Below are 24380 nucleotides of genomic sequence, written 5' to 3'. Positions count from 1 at the left end.
CTGTCTCTAGCGCAGAAAGGTTGTGCAGTGGCTACCATTAAGGGTTATTTATCGGCCTTGTCAGCCTTCATATGTCTTCCAGACCAACCATCTTTATTTAAATCCCCTATTGTTATCAGATTCTTGAAAGGTCTTCTAAATAAATATCCTCCAAAGCCATTCGTTATGCCGCAATGGGATTTGTCCTTGGTCCTGACTTTCCTTATGGGGTCCCCTTTTGAACCTATGCATTCTTGCCCCTTAAGGTATTTGGTTTTAAAAACAGTCTTCCTGATAGCTATAACATCAGCAAGGAGAGTGAGTGAGTTGCAGGCCTTATCAGTAAAGCCCCCTTATACAACTTTTTATGGGGATAAGGTGGTGTTGAGGACCAAGGCTGCTTTCCTCCCGAAGGTTGTTTCACCTTTCCATTTGGCTCAGGCAATTACTTTGTCCACGTTCTATCCTCCGCCTCATCCTTCCAAAGAGGAAGAAAGACTGCACCGTCTGGACCCAAAGAGGGCGTTGAGCTTCTTTATTGATAGAACAAAGGATTTCAGGCTGGAGGATCAGCTGTTTATTGGATACGTGGGCAAGAGTAGAGGAAAGGCAGTCCACAAGAGAACACTATCCAGGTGGGTTGTTCTTTGCATTAAAATCTGTTACTCTTTGGCAAAGAAGGATCCTCCTGAGGGCATTAGAGCTCATTCCACCAGAGCTAAGTCGGCCACTTCGGCCTTGGCCAGAGGTGTTCCTGTGGTCGACATCTGCAAGGCCGCAACTTGGTCGTCCCTTCACACTTTTGCAAAACATTACTGTTTGGATTCTGAGGTTAGAAGGGACGGCCATTTTGCACGGTCAGTGCTGCAGGATTTCTTGGTTTGACCATTTAGGCACCCACCGCCGGGCGTGGTACTGCTTTGGGACTCTATTCATTAGGTGAGGAATCCACAGGTAGTTGTATCCATCAGAAGAACGAGTTACTTACCTTCGGTAACGACTTTTCTGGTGGATACATTAGCTACCTGTGGATTCCTCACGGTCCCACCCGCCTCCCCGTTGCCTTTCTGGTCTTACCAAGTAATCCTTGAGTACGCTCCTCTTGGTCTTTGAGGGTGCAATAGATGTTGTATATATTATATGTATATATCTTTGTGTATATACTTGATGTGTAGATATATATTTTAAAAAAGAGAGAGTTATATATATATATAAAAGATTTACAGTTATTCATGCAATGTTGTGTATTTTTACAATGTAATGGGATGTTGCCTTGCTCTTTCATTGCATTGCCTGGTTGTTCTCATGCACGTAAAAAATGATTGGTACTGACGTCCGCACGTCGTCGAGGACCTCTTATTGCCTGTATGACGTCAGACGGCGTCGCGTGGGCTAGAGTGACGTCCTCGTCGACGTGCAGAGACTAGTAAGAAGATTTCCGTCGAATGCTGGCGCCATGGGAGTATTCATTAGGTGAGGAATCCACAGGTAGCTAATGTATCCACCAGAAAAGTCGTTACCGAAGGTAAGTAACTCGTTCTTTATGACTGTATGTACCCCCTTGAAGTATTCAAATGCCATAGATATCAAGGTGCGCTTAGAAAGCGTGCATCTCTCGGCTGTTGAGTATGCTTCTTGCCCTGCACGGTGCTGTCTGCATTGCCCACCTTTTGAGCACAGTCAGTGCCTGGCATGGTACTCCCTCCAAACTGTTTTTTTTTTGCTTCCTATGTAAGTAGCGTATCTGTGCTCTTCGCAGCTCCCGGTGGCTTCCAACTGTATCCTCACGGCTTTCTGGTACAGTACGTGTACTGACCCTAAGGTCTGCTCCTTTGAGCTCTCATCCAGGACTCCATATTGTCTCGTCAGTTGGAAGAAACAATCATGCTTGTAAAACCCCATTCCACATTATGGTTATCTTATTCATCAAGGTTCTCTTACTCCAGTCCAAAGTGGCTGCTGTTGACTTGCGAGTTACTGCCAGCAGTATAAGTATGTAGTATCAACTGTTTTTTGGGTCGAGTGCATTTTCACCTAATTCGATGTTCTTGTCTGTGTTGCTGCTCCTGGTACCTATCCAGTTTCCCCTTCTGTGTTGTGTGCCCATGGTCCCTATCCAGTTCTCCTTTTCTGTTGCTTGCTCTTGGTCCCTATCCAGTTATTTCTGTGTTACTTGTTTTTGGTACCTATCCAGTTACTCCTTCTCTGTCGCTTGGTCCTGGTTCCGCTCCAGGTTTTGCTTCTGTGTTGCTTGCTTCTGGTCCCTATCCAGTTTCTCCTTCTCTGTTGTCTGCTACTGATTTCTATGCATTCCTTCCTTCTGTGTTGCTTCTCCTTGTCCCTGTACAGGTTCTCCTTTCTGCTGCTTACTCCCAGTCCCTGTCCAGTTAAGTCTGTGTTTCTTGGTCCTGGTTCCTTTCCAGTTACATCTGTGTTGCTTGGTCTTGGTTCCTATCCAGTTTTTCCTTTTGTGTTGCTTGCTCCTGGTGCCTATCCGGTTTCTTCTTCCATGATGGTTGCTCCTGGGTCCTACCCAGTCACTCCTACGTTACTTGGTCTTGGTCCCTATCCAGAGTTTCCTTCTGTGTTTCTTGCTCCTGGCCCCTGTCCAGTTTCTCCTTCTGTGATGGTTGCTGCTGGTTCCTATCCAGTTTCCCCGTCCATGTTTCTCCTCCTGGTCCCTATCCTGCTCCTCTCAAGTGTATGCACAGTTTTCTCCCTGGATTCCTTAGTGTATCATCAAAGGCCAGTACGAACGGAGGAAGCAGACAAAGATTTATTCAGAAATTGAAAACGGAACATATGCTTTCCTTTGTCGTGAACTTGACAGAACGTATTTGTGAGTAAGCGAACTTCCGTCTCACGAGGCTGCTGGCCCATTGTGAGTCGCAAGGCCGAGAGGGCCTTCTGTTTACTGACAGTGAACCTGCGTGCCATGTGTTTGGCTTCACTGCCTCTTGATTTGTGACCTGGAGTAAGGGCAGAGAAATAGTATTTTTTCACATTTTCTGAAAGGGTTAATCAAGAACGTGTTTTCTCATTTTAGATTTTGCTGCGTGTGAAGCATTGAACAATGAGAACAAATGACTGGCGAGTACTGCGAGAGCCTTAAAACCACTGCAGGTAATTGTTATAAAACAATGCGCTCGTTCTCTTCCAAGTAAAGTTACTGTTGAGTCTCTTGCATACTTCTATTTTTATGTGCTTTGACTTCATATTGAGGATCAGCATTGGCTCAACAGTCGGTTTTGGCCAATTACCTCTGCCTTTGTATATTGAAACACACGTATAACAATATTTTCCCGTGGTACTATACCTGCATAAGGGTATGTTTATTCACGACCAGCCAGTAAGGATGTCAGGTTCTTATTTTGTATTGTAGCGCCTCTTTAATCTTTTTAAAGATTTTTGTTATCATTATATAGCAAATTAATTTGTAGATTTGCAAGTTTAGATTTTTTTTTTATCTTGGTAGTAATTTAACCAACATACTTTGTTGTGAATGTGATGTCTGCAGTTAGATTCGATGTAAATATATCAATTGGTGTGAGATGAAGGGTGCACATTTGATATTTCCTCAGTGGAAGGGCAACACGAAGAGTCTAGGGTTACTGTCGAACTCCCAAAATGGTTAAAAAAGTGGTGTGTGTGCTTTACAGGCCTGGATAAATAGAGTTTACGGATTTATTGTTGAGTAGACCTTATTGCAGTAAATATAAAGAGATAATGTGTTTGACATACAGTGCCAAATACATCGTAGCTCTGTTTACGGTCTTTTGAATTTTGTATTCATTGTAGGTGCTATGTGTTAACGCAAACAGTTCATTGTTCGGCATGCTCGATTTAAAAGCTAATAAAATGAGTAACAGGCATTGCAAAAGCAAATAGATCTGCAAGCAGGTGTGATTATTTTTTTGTTTTGTATATTGCGAGCATATGCCAGAAAATAGAAAGAAAAGTGGGACACCGCCCAAACTTGAAAATTAAAAAGAAACACAAAAAACATCAAATATAATTTTAATATAGCATTTCGGTAGCTTCCTAGCGGGCATGTGTACTTAGAACAGGCATCAACACCATTTTTGGTTTTAATACACATCAAAGGAAAATACTATTCCTATTGACAAAAAGAAAACATATTATTTGTTTTGAATTACTGTAACCGCAAGACACAGTTTAACCTCACAATGATGACTGATGAAATACATATAGATGAAGAATGGAAGAAAAGAGAAAGTAAAGTATTGGCCCACTAGTCCTGATTCGGAAAAGCAGTTGTTTTTGGTAGATGTGCACTTGTGATCAGGTAAAATTCTGTTGCAGTGCCTAAAGCGGGCTGACCCACTGCATCATCCTGTATGGTGTGGTGGGAGGAGGCAAACTGTAGATGATAGTTGTACCAACCAGTGGATGAAGAGATCTCACTCAAAGCTCCTCAAAGCATATATGTATTTTTTATGTATAATTTCTTTTATTACAAGAGGCTGGTGAGACAGTTCAGTCTGTCTCTAGGCAAGACTGAAAAGGGCTAGAAGCTTCGCAGGTAGCACTTCTCAGATGGCTTCATGGGTAACTCTCTGAAACAGCTAAGCACTGTAGACCATGTCAGGCTAAGATCGGAGAACAACTTTGAATAGATGCATAAGGTAATTTAGTGATGGCCAGTTACATGGGTGTCTGCCAAAAATTGGAGTGTGTCCTGATTGCCAATATGTTGATGCTCCCAACCTCATTTATTGTCTTGGGTATTTTTGTGTTTCTAACTGTGAAGCTGTCACTGGCTGTTAGCTGTCCGTAGACTGAATGAAGTTCTCCTTTGGAAAAAAGAACAATGTAGAAAATTATATGTATAATTATGATTGAAGAATTCTTAGATTCCCCTCAGAGATTAGAACTGATCCATACCATTTGAAATTTATTTGCAAATGTTTTTTTTCTTTTTCATTTGAAAATATGTGGCAGGTTACAGTATGAAACTGCTGTTTGCCTTATGGTAAATAACTATTAAAGAGGTAGAATGCCCAGCATTGTTAAAATTAACTATAGTTAAATGTTCAAATGTATCCAGTAAAATAAGATTAACAAAAAAACACTATCATCATATGAGATATGTTACATCGCAGCGTCTCTGGTACGCAGGGATTCTTCCTAGGCCCAGATGCACCCGCTGTTCACTTCTAGCGGCCAGTTTCTTTCATATGGTATGGTAGTGTCCCAGTGTAGCACACTAGTGGAAGCTAATCGCCAAAACTATTTCCCGTGTTTTAGAGAGACCTATTGAGCTATCACCGAGAATAGCTCTACTACGTCTCCAGGAGGGTGTTGGAGGTACCTTGGGGGATCGCACAATCCTAGTCCTGGCAACAGTGGTCTCCAACAGGGAGATTGCATGCAAATGGAAATCCAAGAGCCCACCAACGCTGTCCGAATCAAGGTCCGGAATAGACTGGAGCGCAAAACAGGAAGAGCCTGTATAGATAGCCAGAGGCTGTTCCAACAAATACCACAAGAAATAATGCAGATGGTGGGGACTGCTATGGCCTGACGAACCTGCCTGGCACAGCCCCCAATGATGAAGGCCCACCACAAGGAATAGGGTATGGGGAAGGTGCAATGTGATTTCACAGTGATTTCAGTATGTTAATGTACATGTGTATCGGAAAACCAATAAAATACGTTTATTAATAAAAGCACAGGTTCAAATTGCCCTCCTTATTCTTGGTGAGGGATTCCAATATTACGTCTGCTGATTTTTTTTATCTGGCAGGAAATGGCATCAATGTCCCATATGCACTGAGAGAACTCCCAGGGTATTGAGTACATTGATTTAAAATTTCCGCAAAACGACCCCCTCCCAACCCTTTGGGGGATTGTCATAGGAAATTGATTGCATTCCAGGCATGGCATGGCATGCCAGCCGGCATTACTTGTGTGTGTTAAGAGTGCCTACCAAGAAAGCAGATGCCCCACCACACATGCTGCATTCTCTAACACTGGTAGCTGGGTGTGGGTAGTTAGCCACGGCTGTGCCTCCTAGGCCTCAGTGGTTTGGTGGTTGGCCTCCAAACCTAAGCCCCTTGGTCCTTTATATACTTAAAAGGTAGATTTATAAGTCTTTTCAGAAGGCTGGCATCTTAGGATGTATTTCCTTCAGCAGGTGTTCCTCCATTTGTGGTGCTTGGCAGGAGAAGACTTGATTCAGAGTTTGGTGTTCTTTGCTTTTTTATTTTTGTAAGGTTTACAGTAAAAAAGGCATATTTGCATTTAGTGTTGCTTCTTCTGGTGAGCAATGTGTTATATAGTAGCAAAGCAGGTCGAAATGTGAGAGCTTTCTGTATGACACAGGCCATTTTGAAGTAGATTCTGATTTCCATCAGAAACAAATAAAGGGCTCTCAGAACAGGGAAGATGTGTTCTTATTACTTTGCTTGTTGTAGGAGTCATGCTGCTCGGAAGGGGCACTAAGCCAGAGGTGCCTGGATTACTGTTCTAAGGTCAAAGGTACGAATAGTTGCTGTTCCTGTGTAAGAGAACAGATAACTGGAATGAAGCAGTACTAGTCTATTTGGGTACGTGGGCTATGGCTCTCTTCAGACTGATGATGGCGCCAAGTGCAACAACAACAAGGTGATGGATGGAAAGCTTGAATTAATTTCAGCCACTGGCAGTCGCTCGGGCTGCATCCCACTCCATCATTTTTCAGCCACGATACTGCCTCACTTTGCACCCAGGCATATGCAAATCAGTGTTGACCCTGCTTCAATGCGAACAGTCCCGCCCGAACTGCTAAGCCAGGTCCCCCCTCAACCAGAATACAAACAATGTAGGACCAGTTTTGCCTTTATTATGGGCTCTTCAATGAGGTATAGCTCGATTCGAGTGGCACAGTGAGGTGGTGGGTTTAATGCTTGAATTAATCTCAGCCGCTGGCAATCACTTGGGGCTGCATCCCACTCCATCATTTTTTTGCCCTTCATGGCACCTCAGTTTGGAACCAGCAAGTCCTGGATTGCTTGTGTTCAAGTTCAGGGCGGACCTTGCTTGGCAGTTCGGGCTGGACTGTTCCAAATGGAGCAGGGTCACAACTGATTTACATATAGCTGAGCCCAAACTAAGGTGACATGGTGTGCAAACTAACAATGAATTGGGATGCAGCCCACATAATTACCAGTGGCTGGGATTAATTAAAGCATTCCATCCATCACTTTTTTGTATACTTTAGTGTGTTGGCCTAAATGGGGCAGGTATGCCCAGACATGGGTCCTGTGCACACTTTGTCACTGGAATCAAGTTGTACCCGGCTGATGAGCCCATAAATAGGACAAAACCAGACCTGGGTTGCTTGTGTCCAGTCCAGGAAGGACCTAGCTTGGCAGTTCTGACTGGACTGTTCCGTTTCAAGCAATGTGATGACTGATTTGCATGTGGCTGGGTCCAAGCTGAGGTGACATGGTGTGCAAAATGACAATGGATTGGAGTGCATCCCCGAATAATTACCAGTGGCTGGGATTAATTCAAGCATTCCAGCCATCACTTTTTTTTTATACTTTGATGAGGCCAAGTGATCATGTTGAAGGTACCAGTGTGGAACCTGTTCTCATATGTTATAGTTTCTCTCTTATTTTTGGACTGGAAGTGACAATTGTCCGCTATTGAGGAGGAAAAATAAAGTTTGGCCTGCTTAAGTTTTACAGAGAATGAGGTAATCCAGTTATGTAGATCTTCTCTGAAGTATTTTGGGAATTCTACATCTGATGGGCAGAGATTTCTAGGTAAAGTTGGGTAACATCATCATGCTAATTAATGGATGTTAATACCTTTTCATTGGAGTTGCTGGCAAAGCAGTCTATGCAAAGATGGAATAGAAAGTGAATGATAATAGACTTTGCAGTATTCTGCTGTTCCGGGGAAGGCTGCATGATTTGAAACAGTCCATGCGAACTTGATGAGAGAAAGGATGAAAACAAATCAAGTACATGCCCTTTCATTCCCATTCTTGTGGTGAGGATGGTAAGATTCATTTTGTGGTTAACTGTATCAAGTGTTGCTGACAGTTCATGAAACACTGCTAAATATGCATCAGGTTAAATCATTGTTTTTCCAGTATCATTTAGAACGGGGTCTCCAACGAGTAGCTCCGGAGCTACTGGTAACTCGCAGATACCCTCAAAGTAGCTGTGAGGGTTGACGCCAAGACAAGTGTCTAATTCATATTAAATAAGGCAGCACTGCTTCTCTCAAGACCCATAGAGTGACAGCAAGCCGAACCAATAACAGCGCCTTTTGAAAACACTCGAGACACACTCTTCCTGTAGCTCTGCCACATGACCATATGCCTCCCTTCTCAATCAAGCTAACTCACTAGGAGATGGGCCATGTTGTAAATCCTTGTAGATCCTCTTCTGCCAGTCCCATCTTGTGTAAACAATGGACCATGAAATAAGAGAGCCAGCAGTAGCGTGAGCAGTAACCACTGCTGACCTCCAAAATGTGGGACTGCAGCAGCCATAAGAAAAATGTGTTACTTGGGTGCATGATCAGCCAATGAGCTGAGGAGAGGAGGTTATGGATCTAGAGATGAGACAGTTAAAAGCCTCATGTGCATTCATTTTTGTATATGTATGGATGTGTACACAATTATGTGTGTCTGCTTGACACTGTGCCCCTCCCTGTGGACCCTGGAAGCTTTTTAGTCTCAAATACTGTCAGAAGTATATGCTACTCTCCTTCTCCATCATAAGGGGTTCATCTTTGGCACAGATGTGTCCGTTCATGGCATAATAATGCCAGTGGCATGATAGTGTCCATTGTTGACTATTTTGGGCACTCTGGTCTATTTGTGGCATACCGGAAGCCAAGCCATCATTGACATTATAAGAGCATGATTAGCATACTTTATTCCATCCATGACTTAATAGTAGCTGCCCCTTGCATAATAATAGCTATAATTGATACATGTTGGGCAGCCTTGACACAATGGTGGTCCTAGGGCAGTGGTGAGCATTATTGACATTTTACAGGCATTCCCAATATTATTGTAATACCTGTTCATTTGCAGCAGAAACTGTCCTTATAAGGAATCTGTACTTGTCAGCACTCGATAAGAAATTACAAACTGATATTTGAGAACTATCTATTTCCTAAAATAGAAAATGGGGTTTTAAAGGCAAAATTCTGTTTTTTTGCAAAATATTTTTCTTTTTGAATCTTTTCCCCCTAAGATAGAAAGTGGTGTTTGACAGAAAAATCTGTATATTTTCAGAAACCGATATGTTGAAGACAAAGGTTGCAATTCCTACACACATTTCAAGCTGATAGTTGAATGATATGTCAAGCTGAGTTGGAGACATATTGCTGTGGTTACGCCATTTGTGCCAGAGGGAACATGCTGCTTTGTCTTTCTTCATTACTCTGATGGAGGCATTTATTATTATTGATAAGCACTTCAACAGCATTTCTGCTTTTACCCTTGCCAGAACTGCTTGGTAGTCACTATTGATAATTCTGCTTAGGATGGTGATCAAGTAATGTTAACCTGTGGTTACAATTTTACACTGACAACATTTTCTAATAGCTCCTGGGGGGCTTTCCTTCAGCAGAAGTAGCTCTCACCTACAGAAAAGGTTTAAACCCCTGATCTAGAATCTGTTGGGTAGCTGTTTGTGTGGTGTGGTTGGGGCAGCAAACTACTTTGAATGCATTCAAGAGGTCATTGATAGAGTGTGGAAATAAATGATGTTACAAGACTGCCTTTTCTATTATTTTCAGAGAAAGGGATGTTTCGAGTCAGGTTTTGCAATTCTTTGGAATTCCAGTTAGATTTTAACTGTAAGAGCGTTATCCGATGCGACGATGGGATTGACTCTTTTTCTAGGGAAGAGGTCAAAATGTGCATATTAGTTGAGGACATGACTTTATCTGACTATCTGGAATGTAATCTTTGGAATTGGATGAAGGATCACAATAAGCTCCAGTTTGAAGTATGCTATATTAGTCACATTTTATAAGTGAATACACCTTTTTTATGGTATTGTAGTGCAATCTCTATCTGGGCTTCCATTTTGTGCAGAACTGGCAAGGCCATTAGCTGGACTGGAACAACAATTGTTTGATTGTGGATGTTGTATTGCTGATTTGGTTGTGTGTGATTAGTAAAGGGTTTATGATATTTAGATTTGGAATGATTTTGGTTAGTTTGACTGTAGAGCAAGCTTGATTTAGAGAGCTTTGTTGTGTTTTTGTATATGGGTTGGTGTCAAGTGGTGGTCCTTTTGTCTTTGAATTCTGGGAGGGTAGTATCAATTCTACTGTTAGGCAAAATACTGTTTTTCCTATGTAAGCCAGGTAGGTGTGGTGGAATGTTGTGCACTTCAAGATATGTTATGTTTATACTAATGTTATCTGCTTGTTTCTATAGTAAATGTTGGTGTGGTTCATGACTGTGTGAGTGATCTAATAAAGCCTTGCCAAATATTTGGCTCTGTTGTTTTGTGTGCATCATGGGGAGGAGGTTCTGTTTAGTTGTACCTTTTGGAGAATCAGGTGGAACTCTACAGTGAACGTCACACACTGAAAATCAGTGTGTGACGTTCACTGTAGAGTTCTATTGAACGTGCTGAAAGACAGACTACAGCTTATCAGAGGTGTTTTGGTAATGTAGTAGTAAGCCTATAATGTATTGTCTGTTGATTTTTGGATTTGGACAGTCACTAGTCAGATTATAAGTAGCTGTTCTCCTAAATCAAAGTTGCTTTTATACATGAATGTGTTATTGGCTGGTGCTTTCTGAAGGTGGGTAATCGGCCTTGGTTGTCCTGTAGGTGAAAAACAGAAAGAGGGGGCGATACAATCGTCACATTTAGAGATAAATGCATTCTACAACAGTCATGTGGTTTAAGCTCAAGCAATACAGATGAAGGTATTTATATTAAGGAAACTGGCAGGCAGGACCAGCTTACAGACACACAGTTTGTTAACTGCATTTGAAGTTGGATTGGATCTTCAACCTTTAGGGTGGCACTGAAACATTTTCCTAATCTAGGCTTCCTTGTTCAACAGTCAGTATGATTGTGTTAAGAATAAAATAAAAGGGTGAGGGTGAGGGATAGAGAGAGAGGAAAACTGAGAGATAAAGGTATGGTACTTTCCCTTTAATTTCCCTAAGGTCCTGCCTTAGTACTGAGTATTCTTAACACAACATGGGGTAAATGACCAGAATTGTAACCCAAGGTTACCTACGTGGCTTTTATACTGGAGCCGCTAATTTCTTGACCTGACCAGGGCTTGCCCCTGTTCCCAATGCATGGAGTGAGACAGGGTGCAAACCCTTCCCCATTTGATGCTTGAATACTAGGGTCTTGTAGTGCTAGATGAAAATGATGTTGTCGTGTTGGTTGAGAGAATAAGTACAGGGTAGAACTGTAAAGTGCAGTGTTGTGTGTAGATTGGGGAAGATGGACACAGGTCATGACCAACCGCCCTGCTCATGCTAGGAGAACAACGTTCTGTTATGTTGGGTGGGAGAATGAGTGCATAGTTGAATTGTGCAGTGCAGTAGTCTGTATTTACAAAGCAATAAGTACGTAGGGTGAGGCCCTCCTCCTATTTGGCACCAGAATTTCAGAGTCTTGGACTGCTAGGGAAGTATGATATGATATGTTATGTTATGTTCCCATTGAGAGAGTGCAGTGTGGTGTCTATCAGGGTGGAAAGATTCAGGCCGCCAGTCCCTTCCCATTTGGCATAAAGCTTTCAGGGTCTTGAGCTGCTAGAGGAGAATTATATTACATGAGAGCAGAGCAGCGCAGTGTTGTAGGGGAAGAAGGTCTCTGGGAACAGACAATGTCCTTTTTGTCTGTAGGATTTCTAGGTCTTAGACTGCTGGGGTTTATCTATGAAGAGGAAGGATACAGGTTGTAGACCCCCTACTGTATTGGCACCAGGAATTGATTGAATGGGTCTGCTTGCTCAGTGGACTAATGCATCTACTACTGGAAACGGTCTGACCCCATTGTCAGGGGTTGAAATCCCGCTGCACCATATCAGTGTTCATCCTGCAGACGTCAGTAAGAAGAGTACAATTGATTTGTTTAACAATAAACATTCTTTGACCATTAAAAGCACCAAGAGAAGCTTGGGGTGAACGTGTTCGCTGCAAACATAACTTTTATATTACAATTGCATAAGTACGAGTTTTTCTTTTGCCCCTTGTGTATTTTTAGCATCTAGCTGAAGAGAATTCGGTGTAGTTGTTTGCGATAGAGGCTCAGCATGCAAGTTTAGCTTTTTGAGTTCAGTTGAACATGGATAATTGGGAAGAGAGCCTTGAAGTGGTTTGAGGATTCATTGATGTGTTTAAAATAGTCTGCTCTTAGTAGAAGATTGAGCTCCTTAATTTTTTTTCTGTGTTGCTTTTCAGTGCTAGTAGTGCTTCTAATGTTGAAGGTTTGTTTTACATTTTTTTAGTTGTCATTTTGCTGACGTTAATTTTGCAGGGTGAGGGGTGCCTATGCTTTTTCGTGGTCATAAAAAATGACATTACTATAGTAATTACTTAGATCTTTGGAATGTGGAATGACTTTAGCTTTTGCAGTGATTTTAGTTCTGTAAGTACTTGCAGGATAAATATATTTTTCAGGGGTTGTTTAATGATTTTCTCTTATTTCGCCAGGCCTGCTAGTGCAGACCTAAGATACTCATGCTAAACTTTATCGCATGGTAGCTGAGGCTTGCGAACAGGATAATTAACTTAAGCAGAATGCCTTTGTTGTGAGTGAGTCCGGACGGATACTGGCTGGGAGAGGCCATGTTATGTCTAGAATTTGGTTACTTCAGAGGTAAGTGAGTTTTTGGTTGCTGTGCTATGAAACACTGAACTCTTGTGTACCTTTTGCTTGTATCTATAGTAGGCCTTTACTGCACAATTTCAAGTTTGTAAAAATTCTTATGCCCCAAGGCATTATGGTCATTTTGTTTTTTTTCTCACATTTTTAGGACCACTAATAAGTATTTTATGTTGTTCTGGGCTCATCAAACGAGAGTAGCAATGCCAATTTGCAATTTGGAGGGAGTTAAATATACATGCAGCATAACGGTTCACTAGCTTCTCAATGCTCTTTGCAATAATGAAACTTCTACATGAAGCAAAGATTTCAACTTAAAAAACTTGTTATGCAACTGCTTGGCAACAAACAAGCATCAATGTCAATCGGATTAGGACTTCACTTAATTCCTCTTTCTGGTCTCCCATTGCACTCTGGATATTGTAGTTGTACAATCATGATAAAATCATTAGTCACTATTCAATGCGGAGAAATAATGACATGTCATTTCTCTTGAGAATCTATCATTCTTGTATGTAACAATTCCACAAAAGCCAGATAGTTGCTCTAAAAACAAAATCTTCTTGCAGGGGTAAGGCTACTTTCAAACCTTACTCTCCTGGTACATCTAGTTTTCTGGGTACACCATGTAGTCACTGTTGGATTGTATTCAGAAAAAAGAATCTGTGCAAGCCCAAGTTCATCCAAATCCAAACCTGTTTAGGCTCATGTTTTTTTTTTTTTAAATTTTTTTTTTTTTATGACAGTTTGATATTTTTCACCATTTATTAAACACACACCTATGGTCCAAATGGGTTCAAAACATATGTCAACTTTGGTGAAATTTGATAGATATCTTAGAGCTATTTCACTTCTTGTGCGTTCTCTGGCTAAGTCTCTTTTAAAAAGCATTCCTTCCATAATTTAATGCAGTGTGTTTTCAATTAAGAAATTTGTGAGCTCACCAGATTTGTGTGTATATATTCTCGGACACAAATCGCAGTTAAATGTTATTTGAGATTCAGCAAAAACAAAACACAAGAGCAATAAAATTTGCTAGGCATTGATATTCAGTGCACACGACATACACTGTAGCTCTCACTGCCCACCGTGTTTGCTCTCGGTAGACAGCTTTTATGTGCCACCTTCAAAGTGATACATTGAGCATGGTGGGCAGCATGAGCTATGGTATGTATTGTGTGTTTTTAATAAAATAACTGACCAATTTCTGATCTTTTTCTGTTTTGTATTCATTGAACCATAACTATCATTTACATGTATTTTCCAGTTTTTAGGTCGACTGCGAGACATGCTGTGTTCAGTATAGGGGCTTAGGCCACGCCCACTCTTGCCTTTCGTTCTTTGTTGTGCTTGTCTTAAATGCTTCACTTTTAGCGGTGTGTTGTGCTAAATGTCCTTCCTTTGCGCGCTAAGTTCCCGCCCAGGGAGCATTCACTAAGAGAACATTTTTGTTGTCCATCACACTACGTTGCGCTTCCTCCAGTGTGTGATAGCCCTGCCTCCCTCCTCCCGTTTGGTTTCAGTTTTCCCTTTGATCCGAGCTGTGATCCTTTCTCCTCGCGGCTCGGCGCATGCTTCATCTTCAAGGGTATGTTTATTATTTTAAACTGTTGAGCCTTGCTCTCGTTTTGTGTCTTCTTCGAGCTCATGGCGGCCGTGGCGCTTTGAAACGGCTCGCTTATGTCAAATGTTTTACTTTTCATTTTTTTTCATTTTTGATGTTGGTGTTTTGACTGCAATGTTATTGACGTTTCTCTAAGTAGAATTTTTTCATCTGTTGGTATACGTGCTTATGCTGTTTATTTTAATTTTTACTTTTAGGGTATGAGCTCGATGTGGACTCACCCGTCTTGTTAGCGTATGAGCTTGACGTGCACTCGCCCATCTTGCCAGTTTAGATGGGGCTCTACTTTCAGTAGCCATGTCCAACATTGTCTCCTTACTTGTTGCCCCCTGTGTTCCTCTATAAATGGTCTGCTTCCTGTATCTGGGGTCCTGCTCTTACTGAAACGTCTTTTCCTCCCCTCCATATCTCTCTTGTCCAGTCTTTCTCCCTTGCTTCCATCTTTTGCTCTAACCTATCTATATTCTCTTCCTTCTCCCATCCCTACCTATATCTGTTCTTTTCCAATAGAATTTTCTCGCTTCAAACATATCTCCGTCGTTCATTCTTTCTATTCCTCCTTCTCCCTCCTTTTCATATTTTCTTCTTTTTCGCGATCACCCAAGCAATACTGGTTCTCCTTGGCGGAAGCAAATAATGCTTTCCATACTGATCCCTACAACTGGTGCACACCTGTGCAATGTAAATAAAACTGAATGACTGCGCTACATTTTATCTACCATACCAAAGTTGGAGTGTCAGAGCTTAAGAAAATTATTTAAAGCATGCTTACCAAAAGGCAAGTAACTATATGGTTGACAAATACACATCTCTGTATATTAACCCAAAAAGATTACATAATATATCTGTAATACAAAAATATACTTTTCCCACTTCACTTTTCCAGCCTTATTTTCCAATTTCTGTTCAGACGTTTACACAACACAAGGTTGTGCATTCGTCTTCTCAGGGGCTTGTTATTTCTGATGTCAGTAGCCTCCAGTGACCACCAAAACATGGCAGGAAAAGAAGAAATTATGTGACAGGGTTGACCAATTTATGTGGCAAGACAAGTCCAGTTCTGAATTTACAATGCCAATAGCTCTAACTCAAGAAAGTGTGAGACCTATTGCATTGCAAATGCCTGTTTATGATGTATTGCAATTACCTGCCTTGCTCCCAATTCTCATACGTGGACAAATCTGTTTGCTCAAGTCTTTTGGTCATGCGCAACAGAGATTTGGCCTTTAGCTAGGCCTGGCCTAACCGTCTATAAATAGCGGGCTAGACTACTTTTTAACACTCTTTAACTTTACACTTATCTGCATAAACATAAGCATGCATTGCCCTTTATTTGCTGTTTGCCAAATTTCCTTCTGATGAATCAAACAGCGTCCAGGTTATTAATGAGTGGAAAAGTTAGTATATTACGCCTTTAACTTTGCCCCCCTGAAGATGTATTGACATCCACTTTACATATCAATAAAAACTAATCCTTTTAAAGTTCTGTAAAACTGGATGGAAGTTATCAGATTGTGCCAACGGTATTATTAAAAGACCACTTTTTTGCCCGCTCCCCGTTTTTAGCTGGGTCCCCCTTGATGGATCTGCATGAACTTTAAATTTCCCCAGAGTAAGCTAAACCTGCCAAATGTCTGCTGAATTTCAAACATGCATGTCCCCCAAACGATGCTACATTTATAAGCAAATAAAAAAAGCTGTCAAAATATTAACCTTTTAAAGTCCACATGACATATTTTACAAACACTAATATTTAACACCAGTGAACACATTTACACCATATCAAGAAAAACACGTATTCTACATTCATGCCTCGTTGTTGTGAATCCGTTCAGTGGATTGTACTCTAACAGTAAACAACTGTAACTTTTCCCTTGTTGCACAGAACTGCATGAAAATTTGCATGCCAGCTGCATACCGTAAACAAGTGCAAAAAAATTGCAGATTCATCAGTAGTGCTCAGAGTTATAGGAAGGTTCAGAATGATTTTTCAGTGGCAAGTGTGACAGAATCATAACAACTAAGTGTTTCATAACATATATACATATGTGTGTGTGTGTGTGTGTATATATATATATATATATATATATATATAATATAATATTATTAAATGCAGTAGTCGCTGCTTTGTCGTTATGGTTCTATCGTACTTTCCATGGAGAATATATATATATATATATACATATATATATATATATATATATATATTTATATTTATATATGTTGTCCGAGTCTGCAAAAATTACTCTGTAGTTACTAGTAAATCACATTCCCGCAATTTGGTTAACTGGGGACTAAGGGTCAGATGTACAAAGCACTCACTTGGTACATTTTAGCAAATTGACAGAGAAAGCCTGATCTGTTTCTCAAAAGCAACAAAACAAGTTACATTTTTGAAATAAAAAATCTAGTATTAAGTTGCTTCCTGTAAGTCTGTGATTGAAAAAAAATCAGTAGGAAAGTAGCTTCTCTCTAGCATGGTTACCCCCACTTTTGGCCTGTTTGTGAGTCTGTGTCAGTGTGTTTTTACTGTGTCCCTGGGATCCTGCTAGCCAGGACCCCAGTGCTCATAGATGAAAACCTATATGTCAGTGTGTTTTGCCTGTCTCACTGAGATCCTGCTAGCCAGGACCCCAGTGCTCATAGTTGAAAACCTATATGTCAGTGTGTTTTGCATGTCTCACTGAGATCCTGCTAGCCAGGACCCCAGTGCTTATAGTTTGTGGCCTAATATGTATGCCTGTGTCACTGGGGCTCTGCTAACCAGAACCTCAGTGCTTATGCTCTCTCTGCTTTTAAATTTGTTGCTGTAGGCCAGTGACTACATTTACCAATTTCAATTGGCATACTGGACCCCCCCTTACAAGTCCCTAGTATATGGTACCTAGGTACCCAGGGCGTTGGGGTTCCAGGAGATCCATATGGGCTGCAGCATTTTGTTTGCCACTCATATGGAGCTCAGACAAACCCTTGCACAGGTCTGCCATTGCAGCCTGCATGAAATAAGGCACATGTTATTTCACAGCCATTTTCACTGCACTTATAAGTCACCTATATGTCTAACCTTCACTTCCTGAAGGTTAGGTGCAAAGTTACTAAGTGTGAGGGCACCCTTGCACTAGCAAAGGTGCCCCTACATAGTTCAGGGCCATTTCTCTGGACTTTGTGAGTGTGGGGACACCATTACACATGTGCACTACATATAGGTCAATACCTTTATGTAGCTTCACAATTGTAACTCCGAATATGGCCATATGACATGTCTAAGATCATGAAATTGTCCTCCCATTCCGAATCTGATATTGGGGAACCAATTCCATGCATCCTGGCAGCTCCACCATGGACCCCCAGTATTGCCAAACCAGCTTTCTGAGGCTTGCACTGCAGGTACAGCTGCTGCCACCTCACAGACCGGGTTCTGCCTTCCTGAGGTCTGGGCAGCCCAGTCTCAGCAGGAAGGTAGAACAAAGCATTTCCTCTGAGAGCAGGGTGTTACACCTTCTCCCTTTGGAAATAGGTGTTACAGGCTGGGGAGGGGTAGCCTCCCCCAGCCTCTGGAAATGCTTTGAAGGGCACAGTTGGGGCCCTCCTTGCATTACCCAGTCTACACCAGTTCAGGGACCCCTTCTCCCCTGCTCTGGCAGGAAACTGGACAAAGGAAAGGGAAGTGACCACTCCCCTGTCCATCGCCACCCCAGGGGTGGTGGCAAGAGCTCCTCCACTGTGTCCCAGACTTCAGCCATCTTGCTTTGCAAGGTGTGGGGGCACTCTGGAGGGCTCTGAGTGGCCAGTGCCAGCAGGTGACGTCAGAGACCCCTCCCGATAGGTCCATACCTGATAAGGTAGCCACTCCCCCTCTCAGGTCTATTTAGGGTCTCCCCTGTGGGTTCTGTTCAGGTTCTGCTTGCAAGTTTCCTTCAGGAATCCTCTGTAACCACTTCAGACTCTTCTGACCTCAGATCAACCACAGCCTGCTCCAAGAAACGCTGTAACTGCAACAAAGTGTCTACAAGAGACACTTTTCTTCAGCAACCTCAGCACCAGGTTAGCAACTGCAACAGTTTCCTCGGTTCATCCTGCACCAGAAGGACCGAAGAAATCTCCTGTGGAGTGACGGAGTCACTCCCCTGCTCCAAGCAGGCACCTTCCAAAGCAACCACGGGTACCCTGGTACTCCTCTCACGGCGACGAGCGTGCTCCTAAAGACACAGAGGGTGGACCTCATCGACATAGACTGTCCTGAGGTGCTGCTGACGCAATTTGGAGGAGGTAAGACCTTGCCTTCCCTGAGAACGACGGTACCCCATGTGTGTTGGCGTCTTTGCCTTCTGAAGCCTCGGTGCACTCTTTGCAAAATTCCTTCATGCACAGCCTGGCCCAGGTCCCCAGCACTCTACCCTGCGACGCTCAACTTGGTGAGTTGTTCTCTGGCGGTGTGGGACCTTCTTTTGTTGTGCTGCATAAACCGCGTTTTGCACCTCCTTTGAACCTGGATCCTGTGGCTTCTGGGGTGCTGGCTGGCATCCTGAGGGCTCTCTAAAGTGCTGAGAGCCCCCTCTTCCTCCTCACACAGAGTTGAGGCCCCCAGGTCCCTCCTACATCCATCCAGCGCCATTTCGATGAAAAGTGCACTTTTGTCGTAACCAAGGCTTGTTGGCACCTTCCAACACGAAATATTGTCTCCAACGATCTTCACGCCGTGGGACACCTGTTGCATCACGCAGGAACCCGCTGGCATCTTCCTAGGGTGCATTTCTGCAGTCTTATACTAACTGGGGACTCGTCTTTTGCACCCTCTTCTGGGTTGGCAGGGGATCCTGTCCTTCCTGGAACTTCTTTCTACTTCTGGACTTGGTCCCCTTCCTTTCCAGCTCTTCAGGTCCAATAATCCAGCAGTTGTTCTTTGCAGACTTGGTTGGCTGCTGCAAAATCCCCAAAACGAGGTGTAGTGTGTCCTAAGGAAACTTACAGTACCTTACTCCTGCTTTTCTGGGCTCTGGGGTGGGGTAATTTACTTACCTTTACTGTATTCTTACTCTCCTAGCGATTCTGCACACACTACACTTGTCTAGGGGAGATGTTCTGATTCACATTCCACTTTTTTAGTATATGGTTTGTGTTGCTCCTAGACCTATTTTCTCCAATTGCATTCTATGGGATTTCCTACTGTTTGCATTGTTCTGTGACTATTTACTTGTCTAATTTTGGTGTTTAGCGTATATATTGTGTATAATACTTACCTCCAGAAGGAGTATTGTCTCTAAGATATTTTTGGTACTGTGTCACCCAAATAAATACCTTTATTTTTTGTAACATTGAGTATTGTCTTTACTTGTGTATAAGTACTGTGTACCTATAAGTGGTATTGCATGAGCTTTGCATGTCTCCTAGTTCAGCCCAAGCTGCTCTGCTATAGCTACCTCCATCAGCCTAAGCTGCTAGAACACTACTACATTCACTAACAAGGGATAACTGGACATGGTGTAAGGTGCAAGTACCCAAGGTACCCACTACAAACCAGGCCAGCCTCCTACAAAATCCTCGAGTTGATGAAAGTTAAATTTGGTAAGTGTACTTTTGAATGCATAAATTTGACAAGTTTGGTTGAATCACTGCTTTTGCAGATTTAGGGCTGGAGTCGGATTTTGGACATTTCTAGTTGCGGCACCCTGCAAAAGTAGATTAACACCAGGAAACCTGTACATATGGAGCATCTGCGGGCTTTGCAAATATTGATTCATTATCATAATCACATTCCTTGAAGAGTTGCTGCATTTGTCCAACAACATAAAGTAGTACCCTGTCCCATATCATAATCTGCAGCAATAGAGTAGCAAGACAGTTAGGTGGGGTTGCAGGTTTTCACTAAGGTTCAAAAGAAACTCTTTGTGGCTCGAACCTAAGGTCAAGAAAGAACAATAAGGATTTGCCATTCATATTAGATCTACTATATCAACGTAGGTTGATTGAGCTGGTGGACTCTTCTTTGCGAGATTCACCTATAGTCGTTGCTAAATGTATAGAGATTCTCATAATTGAGATTCCGGTCTCAAAAAAGAGAGCATTGTCAGACGTAGTTATTCACTGTTCAGTCAATGCTAACATTTCTTTCGTGCAGCAGTGACTTGTAAAGCACCAGGTTACATTATCTCCTTCAATGACAATATACACAACCTACACCTTCAAACACTATGCAACAAGGCCAAAAACATGGGCCGCCTTAATATGCAGGCTAACAAGATTCAATGTTTGTCTGACGCACTTGTGGAAACTAGAACTCTTGGGCTTCATCCAGCTGGCACGTGTCTTCACACACAAGGCCAGATAAAGGCTTGACTTTATCTTTTCTTGGACCGTGCACTTGTGTATTGCAAAGACAACCCCATTCCCTTTATCACACCACACACTGTTCTCTGCTCACGTTTATCACTAAGCATGCTTCTAAGCCGATAGAGAAGACCCAGCAAACAAAACACTCAACCAATACATTTTCTGTCATATTGTAGGTTGTATGAATGACCTCTGAGTGGGACTACTCTTGAACATCTATTATACACATTCTACAGTAACATCACTGCATCTTTCAACATAGTTAGTCCCCTACTAGCTTAGGAACCTCAGATTAGCCATAAATAAATGGTTCTGCTATGTCCTTGCAAAAAAATGAAAATGTTAGACTAGAAATTGAAATATTCCCAAAGGAGAACCAATTCAGAAGCATGCAAGACTAGATGCTAATCTACACGAAGGTTACCTTAGAGCTCCCACATTAGCAAAGAAAAGCTATTAACCAGCACATTAACAGAAACTCAGACCCAACAGGTGAACCTTTCAAAATAGTCCTCGATATCTGTGATCAAGAGAGTGTGAAAAATGCAGACCTCTTGTCTTTTTTTAATGTGACATCAGGGATGTGGAATTCCTATAGCCCGACGCCCAGGACATCTTGTTTGGGGTCAAGGGCAACAAGTTTTTATGTTTACTTTGTCCTTGGGACAAGTAGGCCCAACCCTCTGCAGCACAAACCCTTTGGCTGCCTGTTTACAGAGAGTGGAACTCTCTGCAGTTGAGGTAATGTGTTTCCAAAAGATAATGCTGTTCGAACTTGTATTTATGGTTCATTATTTGAAAGCCTTCATTATTAGGGTGAGCGCTGTAAATAAATGTTTTAAGGTCACACTTCACTACTGACGTTGGTTCCAGTACAAAACAAAAAAACGTGTATACACATGTTTGAAAAGTTTAGGCTATGAGGCTAAGTATAGTGCTCCCAGAATGCTCTCTGATTAGATGCAAATGAAGTGTCATTTAGTAAAATGTTTTGATGCATGCTAGTATTTCCCAAAAATATTTCTAAGGGAAAATCAGTGTAACCATTTTCAACACGATTATGGGAAGCATGAAAATAAACAAACACTGACAAAGCCAACTGATCTGACATATTTTTATAAGTCTTTTAGTTTCATCAATGCGTGTCTTGTTTTGACATGGCTTTTGTAACACTTTATTGTTGTGGGAGCTACCAGGCCCTCAACATTGTAACAAACACTGGCAAAAAAAAACCAAAACGTTTTTGAACTCTAAAAGCACACGTTGCCACCAGTGGCATAACAAAGGCCCCGCAGCCGCCCTCCAGGGGGCCCCTTCAGCACATCACCTGCCCTGAGTGAGTCTGGAGAGGGGGCTCCTCCATGTTAATTGCAAAGGGGCACCCTCCAGTTTCGTTACGTCACTGATTGCCACTGTAGTTCCTAACACTGAACAAAACTACTTTGTGTGCCAATATGCTCCTTGTGGAAGAGCAGAATGCGATCACTCACAGTAAAGCCAGCCGAAAGGGAGAGAAATAGAAGTTTAATAAAAACAAAATGTCTTTGTTAACACCAGACCTAATTAGGGACCAAGACCCACATGTATGTAGCTTTTTGCATGTCGAAACAGTGACTTTCGCTGTTTGCGACGTGGAAAAAGCACATTGCGATGCACAAACACAGTTTTGCGATTCGGTACCTTGGCAAACCTCGCAATTAGGAAGGGGTGTTCCCTTCTTGTTTGCGACTCGCAGTGCAATGTAGGAATGTTTTGCGAATGCGGGCGCAAACCAATCGCAGTTTGCACCCATTTCAAATGGGTGCTAACACTTTCGCAAAAGGGAATGGGACCCCTTCCCCATTGTGAATGTCACTGTAAAAAACATTTCAGAGCAGGCAACGTTTCATTTTTCGTTTTTGTAATGCATCTCGTTTTCCTTTAAGGAAAACGGGCTGCATTACAAAAAAAAAAAAAACTGCTTTATTGAAAAGCAGTCACAGACATGGTGGTCTGCTGTCTCCAGCAGGCCACCATCCCTGTGAGGGCCGCCATTCGCAAGGGGGTTGCAAATTGCGACCCACCTCATGATTATTCATGAGGTGGGCATTTGCGAAGCCCTTGCGAATCACAGATGGTGTCAGGGACACCATCCTACATTCGGATTTGCGACTCACAAATTGCGAGTCGCTCTGACTCGCAATTTGCGGGTCGCAAATCTGAACCTACCTACATGTGGCACCAAATTCTTAAAGAAAGTCACAAAAGTTCACGCATGGTATATGTCGTACCCCTATAAAATATTTGTGAACTGTATTTTAGCATGGGTAAATATGCATGTGTAGATTTGCTCATGTGAAAATCTATTGAGCATTTGCAAGTTCATTTTCCCTTCAGCCACTTTCTTCCCAACCCTGGAAGAAGTTCTAATTCTGCCATTGTCAGGAGTAAATGTCCAACCTTTCTTATTATGGGAAAATATTAGAGAGAAGCTGGTGAAAATCTTTAAAACATGCAGGTTAGTAGGTTTGCAGACTCAAAGGCATTCCAGCCCTGGAACTATTGCTTACTGCTTCCTCCAGCCCCAGTATGTAGATCTGCAGAAAGGTGGCAAAATAAGGAAATTGCTACAGTAGGGATTGAAACTGCAAGTATTCAAGCCCTACTGTGGTAGTAGCCCTGGCATAATCAGAGAGGCTATTATCAGAGCTCTTACATAATGAGATTTCTGCCATAATTTGGCACCACACTACATGGCACAAAGGGACAAGTAGATCTTTTTACAGGACAAGTAGATTTGAGAAGCTGCCTGTCCCCGGGACAAGTAGATATTTTAATAAATTCCACACCACTGGACATATTCAAGATCCAGAAAAGCAGTTGTCAAGGATATGCACCATCAGTTTGTGCCCCTCAGATCCCCCTGTTGTCACTTGGAAGCTCAGATTTTTCAAGTGGATGAACTAGATGCAGTGCTACAAAATGCAAAGAATGCAGAGTCGGAGTGCCAGTGTGTGTTTGAATCCCACAGAACCTGACCATTATAGCTTAGCCTTACAATGGCTCTGCTGTCTCCCAGTACACCAAATGATTTATTTTAGTATGTTCAGTACCAGCTGCAAGTTTGTCTGGCAAAGAGGGCGAGGTTCCTGTGCATACTGACCTCCTACCATCTACTCTTGAACCCAAGATCCAAGCATGCAGGTCTCGAGTGTCCATCTATAGAATGAGTGTGACCAAACCTTTAGATGCGGACCAAACTGCTTCAATTACTGGAAGGACCTGAAATCTCTATTTTCAATGAATATTGTGCGGCAGCTACCTAAAAAAGAGCTCCTGTCCTTTCCACGCCATCCCATGGACTGGGCCAGATTGACAAGCTAAGCTCCAACTCAGCTAACTCAATACTTTTGATGACTGTGCCATCTGGAGGAATTGGCTCTATTCCATGGCCTGTTCTCCTGAGCCAGTCTTTTTTAGGGTCCTGATGATCCTTTCCAGAGCCAGCCGAAGACTTTGTGTGTCTCACTAAATCAGATGAGACTCTGAAGACTCTTATCTCCTCCTATCTAGCTCTCTGATGTTGCCGTCGGGTGAGATGTTTAGTGTAAAAGACAATTCCTTAA

The 24380-nt window shown here is 42.3% G+C and overlaps 1 protein-coding gene across 1 annotated transcript in view; it reads left to right on the top strand.

Annotated features, from left to right (window-relative positions):
* The window catches only part of KLHL5 (kelch like family member 5), a 439436-nt gene that overhangs the window by 92485 nt on the left and 322571 nt on the right, over nt 1–24380 (top strand). The window contains exon 2 of the mRNA XM_069202095.1: nt 3026–3102. The gene's annotated coding sequence lies outside the window, so the exon portion shown is untranslated. The remainder of the gene's footprint in view (nt 1–3025; nt 3103–24380) is intronic.

This window comes from Pleurodeles waltl, chromosome 1_2 (assembly GCF_031143425.1).
Source record: "Pleurodeles waltl isolate 20211129_DDA chromosome 1_2, aPleWal1.hap1.20221129, whole genome shotgun sequence".
In the NCBI taxonomy this organism is placed as follows: Eukaryota; Metazoa; Chordata; class Amphibia; order Caudata; family Salamandridae; genus Pleurodeles; species Pleurodeles waltl.
The sequence above is the reverse complement of the archived record's forward strand: the minus strand, read 5'-3'. Positions and strand labels throughout refer to the sequence as shown.